A 12,526-nucleotide genomic window follows, 5' to 3' on the forward strand; every position below is an offset into this window, starting at 1 on the left:
CAGTGGGTAAGTCATGTCCATTGTGTCCCTAAGAAGGGAGGTATTACTGTTGTTCCTAATGATAAAGATGAATTGACCCCACAAAGAATTGTTACAGGTTATAGAATGGTAATTGATTTCCGCAAATTAAATAAAGCTACTAAAAAGGATCATTACCCTTTAACTTTTATTGATCAAATGCTAGCAAGATTATCCAAACATACTCATTTTTTCTTTCTAGATGGTTATTCTGGTTTCTCTCAAATACCTGTGTCAAAAGAGGATCAAGAAAAGACAACTTTTACTTGCCCTTCCGGTACCTTTGCTTATAGACGTATGCCTTTTGGTTTATGCAATGCACCCGCTACTTTTCAAATATGTATGACTGCTATATTCTCTGACTTTTGTGAAAAGATTGTTGAGGTTTTCATGGCAGATTTCTCCATTTAAGGAACTTCTTTTGATGATTGCTTAAGCAACATTGATCGAGTTTTGCAGATATGTGAAGAAACTAATCTTGTCTTGAATTGGGAGAAGTGCCACTTTATGGTTAATGAAGGTATTGTCTTGGGGCATAAAATTTCTGAAAGAGGTATTGAAGTTGATAAAGCTAAAGTTGATGCTATTGAAAAGATGTCGTGTCCTAATATAGAAGGTTCATTAAGGACTTCTCTAAAATTTCTAGGCCTCTGACTAATCTCTTACAAAAAGATGTTCCTTTTGTTTTTGATGATGATTGTGTAGAAGCATTTGAAATACTTAAGAAAGCTTTGATTTCTGCACCTATTGTTCAGCCTCCTAATTGGAATTTAGCATTTGAAATTATGTGTGATGCTAGTGATTATGTTGTAGGGGTTGTTCTAGGGCAAAGAGTTGATAAGAAATTAAATGTTATCCAACATGCTAGTAAAACTCTAGACAGTACCCAAAGAAATTATGCTACTTCTGAAAAGGAGTTTTTAGCAATTGTATTTGCTTGTGATAAGTTCAGACCTTATGTTGTTTATTCCAAAGTAACTGTTCACATTGATCATGCTGCTATTAAATATGTTATGGAAAAGAAAGATGCTAAACCTAGACTTATTAGATGGGTTCTCTTGCTACAAAAATTTGATTTGCATATTATTGATAGAAAGGGAGCTGAGAACCCCGTTGCATTGTCTAGGTTAGAGAATGTTCTTGATGACCCACTACCTATTGATGATAGCTTTCTTGATGAACAATTAGCTATGATAAATGCTTATCGTACTGCTCCATGGTATGATGATTATGCTAATTATGTTGTTGCTAAGTTTATACCACCTAGTTTCACATACAAGCAAAAGAAAAAGTTATTCTATGATTTAAGACATTACTTCTGGGATGACCCACATATTTATAAAGGAGTAGATGGTGTTATTAGACGTTGTGTACCTGAGCATGAACAGGAACAGATCCTACGCAGGTGTCACTCCGAGGCTTATGGAGGACACCATGCCGGAGATAGAACTGCACATAAGGTATTACAATCTGGTTTTTATTGGCCTACTCTCTTCAAGGATGCCCATAAGTTTGTTTTGTCTTGTGATGAATGTCAAAGAATTGGTAATATTAGTAGACGTCAAGAAATGCCTATGAATTATTCACTTGTTATTGAACCATTTGATGTTTGGGGTTTTGATTATATGGGACCGTTTCCTTCCTCTAATGGGTATACACATATTTTAGTTGCTGTTGATTACGTTACTAAGTGGGTAGAAGCTATTCCAACTAGTAGTGCCGATCATAACACGATTATTAAGATGCTTAAAGAAGTTATTTTTCCGAGGTTTGGAGTCCCTAGATATTTAATGACTGATGGTGGTTCACATTTTATTCATGGTGCCTTTCGTAAAATGCTTGCTAAGTATGATGTTAATCACAGAATTGCATCTCCATATCATCCACTGTCTAGTGGTCAAGTAGAATTGAGTAATAGAGAGCTTAAATTAATTTTGCAAAAGACTGTTAATAGATCTAGGAAGAATTCGTCCAAGAAACTTGATGATGCATTATGGGCCTATAGGACTGCATACAAAAATCATATGGGTATGTCTCCGTATAAAATGGTTTATGAAAAGGCATGTCACTTACCTCTTGAACTAGAACATAAGGCATATTGGGCCATTAAAGAGCTCAATTATGATTTCAAACTTGCCAGTGAGAAGAGGCTTTTTGACATTAGCTCACTTGATGAATGGAGAACCCAGGCCTATGAGAATGCCAAACTGTTTAAAGAAAAGGTTAAAAGATGGCATGACAAAAGGATACAAAAATATGAGTTTAATGTAGGTGATTATGTATTGTTATACAACTCTCGTTTAAGATTTTTTGCAGGTAAGCTCCTCTCTAAATGGGAAGGTCCTTACGTCATCGAGGAGGTCTATCATTCCAGTGCCATAAAAATCAACAACTTCGAAGGCACAAATCCGAGGGTGGTGAACGGTCAAAGAATCAAACATTATATCTCAGGTAATCCCATAAATGTTGAAACTAATGTTATTGAAACCATAACCCCCAGAGGAATACATAAGGGGCACTTTCCAGAACGTTTCAGACTCCAAAAAGGAATAGGTATGAGGTACGGTAAGTAAACCGACTCCAAAACAGTTCTAATAGCAATTTTTCTCCCTTTTGGAATATTTAAGAAAATAGGAAAATAATAAAGCAGTCCGGGAAGGGCACGAGGCTTCCACGAGGGTGGAGGGCGCGCCCCCTGCCTCATGGGAACCTCGTGTGCTCTCCGCACTCCATTTTCTTGCACGATACTTCTTTTGGTCGGTAAAAATTCATTATATACTCTCTCGAAGGTTTTGACCACCTTACCACGCAAATATCCTCTGTTTTTGTTTCGAGCTATTTTCTGCCAGGGTTGTCAAGGCCAGGCATCATGTCGTCCCCCTCCTCCAACAATGAGGGCAATGATGCTTGGCTAATGAAGATAGAGCTGAAGAGCGAAGTACTCGGGGAGATCAACAAGGATGATGGGATCAAGACGGCCATGGGAGATCAAGTTCCGGCAGTAGAAGACGAAGACATCCTTCAACCTCATCACAATATCCTTACCCCAACGGATATTGAAGCTTTCAAGATGATTGAGTTAGCTCGCATTCAAAACAAGTATCTCACAAGTGAAAATATTTTGTTGAAGGAGCATATCCTCGCGCTCAAGGGCATTATCCGCAAATTGGAGGATCTTCTATGCTCGATGTGCGACTATCCATGATCACCGTCATCTTCTTCACCAACAAAGAAGAACTGAGTATCGGGTATGGGTACTCCCCTTGGCAACTTCCAAGCTTGGGGGAGTGCCCCGGTACCATATCACCATCACACTTTTATCTCTACCATTTTTCTTAGTTCGATCCTTTTGGTAATATCTTGCTCTAGTAGAATAAAGTTTTAGTATGATCTAGTTTTGAGTTTTTGCTTTAGGATCTTTCTATGTAATCGAGTCTGTGAGCTATATATAATAAAGATTAGTGTTGAGTCAAGGGCTTGATTATCTTGCTATGATCTTGAGGGAATAAAATAAAAGAGAAAGAATAAAAAGAAATAAAGAGATCTTATGGAGAGTAATGACTTCACATATAAAGAGTATGATGAATAAAAGATTTTGAAAGTTGACAAACATAGTTTTGGTCATCGTTGCAATTAATAGGAAGTAATAAAGAAAGAGAGGTTTTCACATATAAATATACTATCTTGGACATCTTTTATGACTGTGAGCACTCATTAAAATATGACATGCTAAAGAGTTGACGTTGGACAAGGAAGACAACGTAATGGGTTATGTTTTCTTACATCTGAAATAAATTATATTGTCATGGATCATCCAACATGTTGAGCTTGCCTTTCCCTCTCATGCTAGCCAAATTCTTTGCACCAAGTAGAGATACTACTTGTGCTTCCAAATATCCTTAAACCCAGTTTTGCCATGAGAGTCCACCATATCTACCTATGGATTGAGTAAGATCCTTCAAGTAAGTTGTCATAGTTGCAAGCAATAAAAATTGCTCTCTAAATATGTATGACTTATTAGTGTGGAGAAAATAAGCTTTATATGATCTTGTGATGTGGAAGAAATAAAAGCGACGGACTGCATAATAAAGGTCCATATCACAAGTGGCAATATAACGTGATGTTATTTCGCATTAAGATTTTGTGCATCCAACCATAAAAGCACATGACAACCTCTGCTTCCCTCTGCGAAGGGCCTATCTTTTATTCTTGTCTTATACTTCATGCAAGAGTCACGATGATCTTCACCTTTCCTTTTTACATTTTATCCTTTGGCAAGCACAATGTATTGGAAAGATCCTGATATATATAGCTAATTGGATATGAGTTTTCATGAACTATTATTGTTGACATTACCCTTGAGGTAAAAAGTTGGGAGGCAAAACTATAAGCCCCTATCTTTATCTGTGTCCGGCTAAAACTTCATACCCATAAATATTGCGTGAGTGTTAGCAATTGTGAAAGACTAAATGATAGTTGAATATGTGGACTTGCTGAAAAGCTCTTATATTTAATCTTTCCGATGTTATGATAAATTGCAATTGCTTCAATGACTGAGATTATAGTTTGTTAGTTTTCAACGAAGTTTATGATTCATACTTGGAACTGTGAATGAATTGTTACTTTAGCATAAGAGATCATATGACAATATATGTATATATTGCTGTTCTAAGAATGATCATGATGCCCTCATGGCCGTATTTTATTTTTATCGACACTTGTATCTCTAAACATGTGGACATATTTTTTGATTTCGGCTTTCGCTTGAGGACAAGCGAGGTCTAAGCTTGGGGGAGTTGATACGTCCATTTTGCATCATGCTTCTATATTGATATTTATTGCATTATGGGCTGTTATTACACATTATGTCACAATACTTATGCCTATTCTCTCTTATTTTACAAGGTTTACATGAAGAGGGGAATGTCGGCAGCTGGAATTCTGGGCTGGAAAAGGAGCAAATATTAGAGACCTATTCTGCACATCTCCAAAAGTCCTGAAACTTCACGGGAGCACGTTTCAGAATACATAAAAAATATTGGGCGAAAGAAGTACCAGAGGAGGTCCACCCACCGTCCACGAGGGTGGGGGCGCGCCCTACCCCCCTAGGCGCGCCCCCTGCCTCATGGGCCCCTGGAAGCCCTCTGATGCCCATCTTTGGCTATATGGAGTCTTTCGCCGAGGAAAAAAATCATAAGCAAGCTCACGGGACGAAACTCCGCCGCCACGAGGCGGAACCTTGGCGGAACCAATCTAGGGCTCCGGCGGAGCTGTTCTGCCGGGGAAACTTCCCTCCGGGAGGGGGAAATCATCACCATCGATCCTCTCATCAGGAGGGGGGCAATATCCATCAACATCTTCACCAGCACCATCTCATCTGAAACCCTAGTTCATCTCTTGTATCCAATATTTGTCCCAAAGCCTCAGATTGGTACCTGTGGGTTGCTAGTAGTGTTGATTACTCCTTGTAGTTGATGCTAGTTGGTTTATTCGGTGGAAGATCATATGTTCAGATCCTTTATGAATATTAATACCCCTCTGATTATGAACATGAATATGATTTGTGAGTAGTTACATTTGTTCCTGAGGACATGGGAGAAGTCTTGCTATAAGTAGTCATGTGAATTTGGTATTCGTTCGATATTTTGATGAGATGTATGTTGTCTCTCCTCTAGTGGTGTCATGTGAACGTCGACTACATGACACTTTACCATTGTTTGGGCCTAGAGGAAGTCATTGGGAAGTAATAAGTAGATGATGGGTTGCTAGAGTGACAGAAGCTTAAACCCTAGTTTATTAGTTTCTTAGTAAGGGGATGATTTGGATCCATATGTTTCTTGCTATGGTTAGGTTTACCTTAATACTTCTGTTGTAGTTGTGGATGCTTGCAATAGGGGTTAATCATAAGTGGGATGCTTGTCCAAGGAAGGACAGTACCCAAGCACTGGTCCACCCACATATCAAATTATCAAAGTACCGAACGCGAACCATATGAACATGATGAAAACTAGCTTGACGATAATTCCCATGTGTCCTCGGGAGCGCTTTCCTTTATATAAGAGTTTGTCCAGGCTTGTCCTTTGCTACAAAAAGGATTGGGCCATCTTGCTCCACCTTATTTACTTTTATTACCTGTTACTCGTTACAAATTACCTTACCACAAAACTATCTGTTACCGATAATTTCAGTGCTTGCAGAGAATACCTTGCTGAAAATAGCTTATCATTTCCTTCTGCTCCTCGTTGGGTTCGACACTCTTACTTATCGAAAAGGCTACGATAGATCCCCTACACTTGTGGGTCATCAAATGCCATCTCTCAGATTCCGGTCGTTTGTGAATACCAAGACGTCTTTCTAGAAGAGCTTCCGGGAATGACTCCTCACCGGCCAGTTGAATTCGTTATCGATCTTGAGCCTGGCACGTGTCGCGACCCGACCTCAGACGGTCAAGTCTCTGTGTTTAAGTGTCATCCTTGGATCGGTATGCTGACACACACAGTACTCGAGGATTTATAACAGAGGTAAATCACATGTATAAAGTAACGTAAATACTTTTACCTCAATCCATATAGCGAAAGTAACAAAGGTTGTGGATTCCCATCAACACCAACGGCAAAGTTGAGTGTAGAAATCGCAACCCTAACATATCACTTACTCGTTGTAAGAAGTCCTGCAACATGAGACGTTGCAGCCACAAGGGTCAGTACATTGAATGTACTGGCAAATTCACACCATAGAATAATGATGAATAATAGCTATCACTACATGCATATTTGGCTGGTGGAAAGCTCTATGGTTATAGTTTTTGCGAAAAGCCAATTTTTCCCTAATGCAAAGGAATAAAGTTTATTTAACTATCATGGTGGTTGTTAAACATTGAGAGTGTAGACACCCTCTCAATCCCAATTAAACATCATCATTAAAACCCAACAAAATTAAATTAAAGTCACATGATGAGATTCACATGATAATCCAAGTACTAGATACTCAAGATGTCCATAACCGGGGACACGGCTAATCATGATTAGTTTATACACTCTGCAGAGGTTTGCGCACTTTTCCCCACAAGACTCGATCTCCTCCGTTGGGATTCTCGCACTACATGGTGTTTGAGAAACAGATGACCGAGACATAGTCTTTTAGAAGCGCTAGCACCTTACGATCGGGTAGACCGTTACACCTACCTTCCCCTACATCTGCTAGTCTACCACTGTAAGAGTTCGCACGACTTAATCAACTATGCTAGAGCCCATAGTAGCTTGTGGATGCACACGGAAGTTTCTAGTATGAATAATCTCATGATCTCTTTGAGCCTGGGTGGCGGTCCATAAAGAAAAATAGGCAATCGCTGGAATACCCAGGTGCCTAAACAGGCAATCGCTGGAATACCCAGGTGCCTCAATCCACCCAGATGTGTGTTAAAGTTGCCACCTTAAGTAAACCATTAATTAACAATCTCACATCTGTCATGAATACTCTCAAACCCAATCCACGTCTACGAGCATAGCATGGCAATATAAGCATAACGTAATAGTAACTCCCAAGGTTTGAATGCAGGGCAATAGGTTCTTACCTCATCAACTACTTCCCAATACCCACATGTTATTAATCCTACTCATGCAATGTTTGAGGGTGAAACTAATGCATAAAAACTGGGTATGGAGGGGATATGATCAAAGTGTGAACTTGCCTGCAATGTTGATGAAGATGATTCGCACTCAAAACTCTTGATAGTTCTACTCGTCACACTCCGGTCAATCTATCGTAAGCAAGCAATAGTAACCACACATAAGCAATCACTCAAAGATCGGAGAGAACAAAGAAAACAATTCGGAAAATGTCAAAACCAAGCAAGTAACTCTTGCAACATAAAACAATTTCTAACATTACCAAAATTAAGTGAATTTGGCCTTATCAGAAAGTTTAGGTCAAGAGCTTCGATTTGTAAAAAGAATCAACTCAAACGGAGTTATAAAACTCAAGTTATGATCAAACGAAGTTCAAATACAAAACTATTTGAATTCAAATTTTAAAACTTTCAAAAATATGTTCAAGTTGATTATCTGGATAGAGGGGATCATAACAAAGAAGTGGGCATTGGTTTCATTGGATTTGGACAAACGAGCAAAAAGTTGTGATAGATTGAAGATCAGGGACTAAACTGTGAAGAAACTAATTAAAAATGGGTCCCTGGCCGAAATTAAAAAGAAAAATAAAAATACTAAACAACGAACGTTCGTCACAGTACCTAATCTAATGAATATGCTCGCTGTAAAGATCGAACTAGTGAACGCTCACAAACAAAAAAAATGTTTTGAAAAAAGAAGAAAAGAAAAACAAGATCTGGATCGTTGGATCTAGATCCAACGGGCGGGAGGCGGCGGTTACCGCAGCGATCGCCGGAGTCGGGGAGGACGACGGCGGTGACTTCGGTCTCGGCCGGGGCGGCGGCTCCGGTGGTCGGGGAGGGCAACGGAGAGGTCGGCGAGGGCCGGCGCGTCGCAGCGAGGAGGATGGCGGCGTCGGCGGCGGTCCACGGCGACGGAACGAAGCAGGGGTGGAGGCAGCTTCGGCGAGATGTGTGGCGACGGCGGCGGCTCAAGATGCGGCGCGAGAGAGAGGAGGAGAGGGCCCGGCGGCGGATCTCGCCTTATAAAGGCCAGGGAAGGGGCGGGTGTTGCGTGGGCGAGGGGTGGAGCGAGGAGGACGCGGAGTCCGGCCGGACTCCGACGGCAGCGCTCCCGTGCGGGAGTCGGTCTCCTGCGGGAGATAGGGGACGGGGCGACGGGCGAGCTGGGCTGGGCCGCGGCCTGGCAGGAGCTGGGCCGGCCCAGTCGGCGAGAGGAAACTCTTTTTTTAATAAACATTTTTTAGTGATCTAAAATAATAAAAAATAACTAAAAAAATTATATAGGCATATAATATATCAAAAAAATTAGAAAAAGATTTTCTACAAGATAAACATTTTCCTAATGTCAAATAAAATCCACACAAATTCAAATAATTCAAACAGTGCTCCTGCTCTAGTAAAATCCCATAAAAATCATTTTAATAATACCAAAATTAATACAAATTTATTTCTCTCCAATTTTCTGATGTAGGGAATCATTTTATCCTAATTTCTATATATTTTATTTTTGGAGAAAAATAATTTGAATAAAACCCAAATAACTACAAATTGGAAATAAATTCAAAGGGGCTTTGAATTTAATTCTTTGAAACTCCCAACTCATATTTCATATGTTTTGAAGAAGTCATTTTATCTTCGCTCTTGAAAATCATTGAGTTGCATGAAGTTTTTGAATTTGAAATATTTCCAAATAAGATTCAAATCTTTTCAAATCCCTTTTCATTTAAATAAATGGAAGAAGTCATGTCATTTTCTCTCTAGGGTTTTGTGTTTGAAAATAATTTGAAGTCACGAAGATCATAAATGCAAAATGAAATTTTGGGAAAGTCCTTTTATTCCCTCTCATTTAACTTTCAAAAAGTTTCAAATTTCTGTCAATCAATCACACAACAATCAAGCAATCAATCAAATCTATCTTTTTAATATAACATTCCAAAATTTAGAATTTTGGGATGTTACAGCGTCCTTACAAGCTTACAAGCTTGGACCAGAGGAGTTGAAGGAATTGAAGAAACAACTCGATGATCAAGAGAGTCTTGGTATGATCAGACCGAGTTTATCTCCATGGGGTTGTGGTATTCTTTTTGTCCAGAAGAACGATGGCAGAGACCGACTTTGTGTCAACTACCGTCCATTGAAAAAGAAGACAATAAAGAACAAGTATCCACTTCCCAATATCAATGAGCTATTCGAGAAACTTAAAGGTGCCAAAGTATTCTCCAAGCTTGACCTCTGTATGGGTTATCATCAGATTCGCATTCATGAACAAGATATCCCCAAGACAGCATTTAGAACAAGCTATGGTTCTTATGAATATACCATCATGTCTTTCGGCCTTATCAATGCTCCTCCAATGTTCTCTCGCATGATGAACTTCATCTTCAACCCCTACACAAATGATTTCGTTCTGGTGTATCTCTATGATATCTTGGTCTTCTCCAAGAATAAGGAGGATCATGCCAAGCATTTGAGATTGGTGCTCGACAAGATCAGAGAGCATCAATTCTATGTGAAGTTTTCCAAGTGTGAGTTTTGGCTTGATGAGGTTCTTTACCTTGGTCATATCATCTCCGCCAAGGGCATCGCTGTTAATCCCGAGAAGGTGTCTGCAATTCTGAAGTGGGAACCTCCATAGAATGTCAAGCAGCTCCGCAGTTTTCTTGGACTTGCAAGCTATTGTCGAAGATTCGTTGAGAGTTTCTCTAAGATTGCAAAGCCTCTTTCCAACCTCCTACAGAAGCATGTCAAGTATGTTTGGACGCTTGAGTGTGACATTGCTTTCAACACCCTCAAAGAGAAGCTTGTCTCAGCTCCTCTCTCGACTCCTCCTGATGAATCCAAGCCATTCAAAGTTTTCTGTGATGCCTCCTTGCAAGGTCTAGGCGTTGTGTTAATGCAAGAGAAGAAAGTTGTGACCTATACCTCTCGTCAGTTGAAGCCCAACAAAAGGAACTACTCCACTCACGATCTTGAGTTGGCGGCAGTTGTCCATGCCTTAATAACATGGAGACATCTCTTGTTGGGAAGGCAAGTGGACATTTTCACAGATCATAAGAGCCTCAAGCATCTTCACTCAACCCAACCTCAACCTCAGGCAGACTCGATGGGTAGAAATGATTCAAGAGTACAATCCGAGTATTGAATATACTCTAGGCAAGGCCAATGTCATTGCAGATGCTTTGAGCAGGAAGGCTTACTGCAACAGCTTAATCCTCAAGCCGTTCCAACCGGATCTTTGTGAAGCTTTCTGCAAACTGAACCTCCAAGTTGTTCCTCAAGGTTTTCTTGCCAATATTCAAGTCACTCCTACTTTGGAAGATCAAATTCGTGAGGCACAACTCCTTGATACCATGGTGAAGAGAGTGAAACATGGTATTGCCAAGAGCCAACCCAAATACAAGTGCTATCACATTGATGACAAAGACACTTTATTCTTTGAGGACCGGATTGTGGTTCCTTAAGGTGATCTAAGGAAGGTCATAATGAACGAGGCGCACAATTCTCTTCTGTCCATTCATCCTGGAAGTATGAAGATGTACCATGACCTCAAGCAGTCATATTGGTGGACGCAAATGAAGTGAGAGATTGCTCAATTCATGAACGAATGTGATGTCTGCCGAAGGGTGAAAGCAGAACACCAATGACCAACTGGTCTCCTCCAACCTCTTGCTATTCCAGAATGGAAGTTTGACCATATCGAGATGGGCTTCGTTACTGGATTTCCTAAGTCCAAGCGTGGAAATGATGTTATTTTCGTTGTCATCGACAAGCTTACCAAAGTGGCTCATTTCCTTCCAATCAAAGAATCTATCACAGCAGCTCAGCTGGCAGAGCTATACACCTCCAGAATAGTCTCCTTGCACGGTATTCCACAATTGATATCTTCTGATCGTGGAAGCATTTTCACTTCTAAGTTCTGGGACTCCTTCCAGAAGGCCATGGGCACCAACATTCGCTTCAACACAGCTTTCCATCCTCAAACAAGCAGCCAAGTTGTTGGGGATATGACTATCAGGTATGACCCGCCCAGGAGGGGCCGGGTCAACCACAATGGCGGTTCATCCATGAAGCCCAAGAGTATACCAGACGGCGGTTCATAGATAGGCCGGTAAGACGCCCAAGCCCAGAGACGGCTTAAGGCCCGTAAGTGTAAACCGCCATGTATGAGTAGACTTCTAATATAAGGCATGTAAGATACGTCACCGAGCCAGACACATTGTATGAGCCGGCCGGGACTCTGTAGGCCGCAGGGTGTCAACCCGTGTATATAAGGGGACGACCCAGCAGCGGCTTAGGGCAAGAAACATCAAATCGAGGGCCAGGAAAAGCGTGTTTGCTCCGTGGTAATTGAATCCCTAGCAATACCACCTCAACTGGAGTAGGCCTTTACCTTCACCGCAAGGGGCCGAACCAGTATAAACTCTCTGTGTCCTCTGTCCCATTTAACCCCTTTAAGCTAACCTCGTCGCAATGGCTCCACAACTAAGTCCTTCCATGAGGACATCTACCGTGATACTTCCACGACAGTTAGCGCCCACCGTGGGGCGAGCGCACGGTGGTTTCAAGTTCTTAAAGGGCAGCTTCGAAGGGCTCAAGGGATACACTGCAGGCCGGATGACCAAGAGTCGTCGCAGCAAGCTCTACATCCACGATGTAGGCTGGGGCCCCGAGGCCGGCTCAATTGAGTATGGGTACCGGATCCCCTTCGGTGGAATCCACATATTCATTGGCAAGATCGGCGAGCCGGGCCCTGAGCCGGACGTCTGCACCGACATCATCGAGACATCTCAACGTGCACGACCCGCCCCGGCTCAGCCGGCTGTAAGGCATGTCTTCGTTGGGTTCACCCATGGGGCTGAAATGGAAGGCTCGATCTCT

The sequence above is a fragment of the Triticum dicoccoides genome, chromosome 2A, assembly GCF_002162155.2.
Source record: "Triticum dicoccoides isolate Atlit2015 ecotype Zavitan chromosome 2A, WEW_v2.0, whole genome shotgun sequence".
Classification (NCBI taxonomy): domain Eukaryota; kingdom Viridiplantae; phylum Streptophyta; class Magnoliopsida; order Poales; family Poaceae; genus Triticum; species Triticum dicoccoides.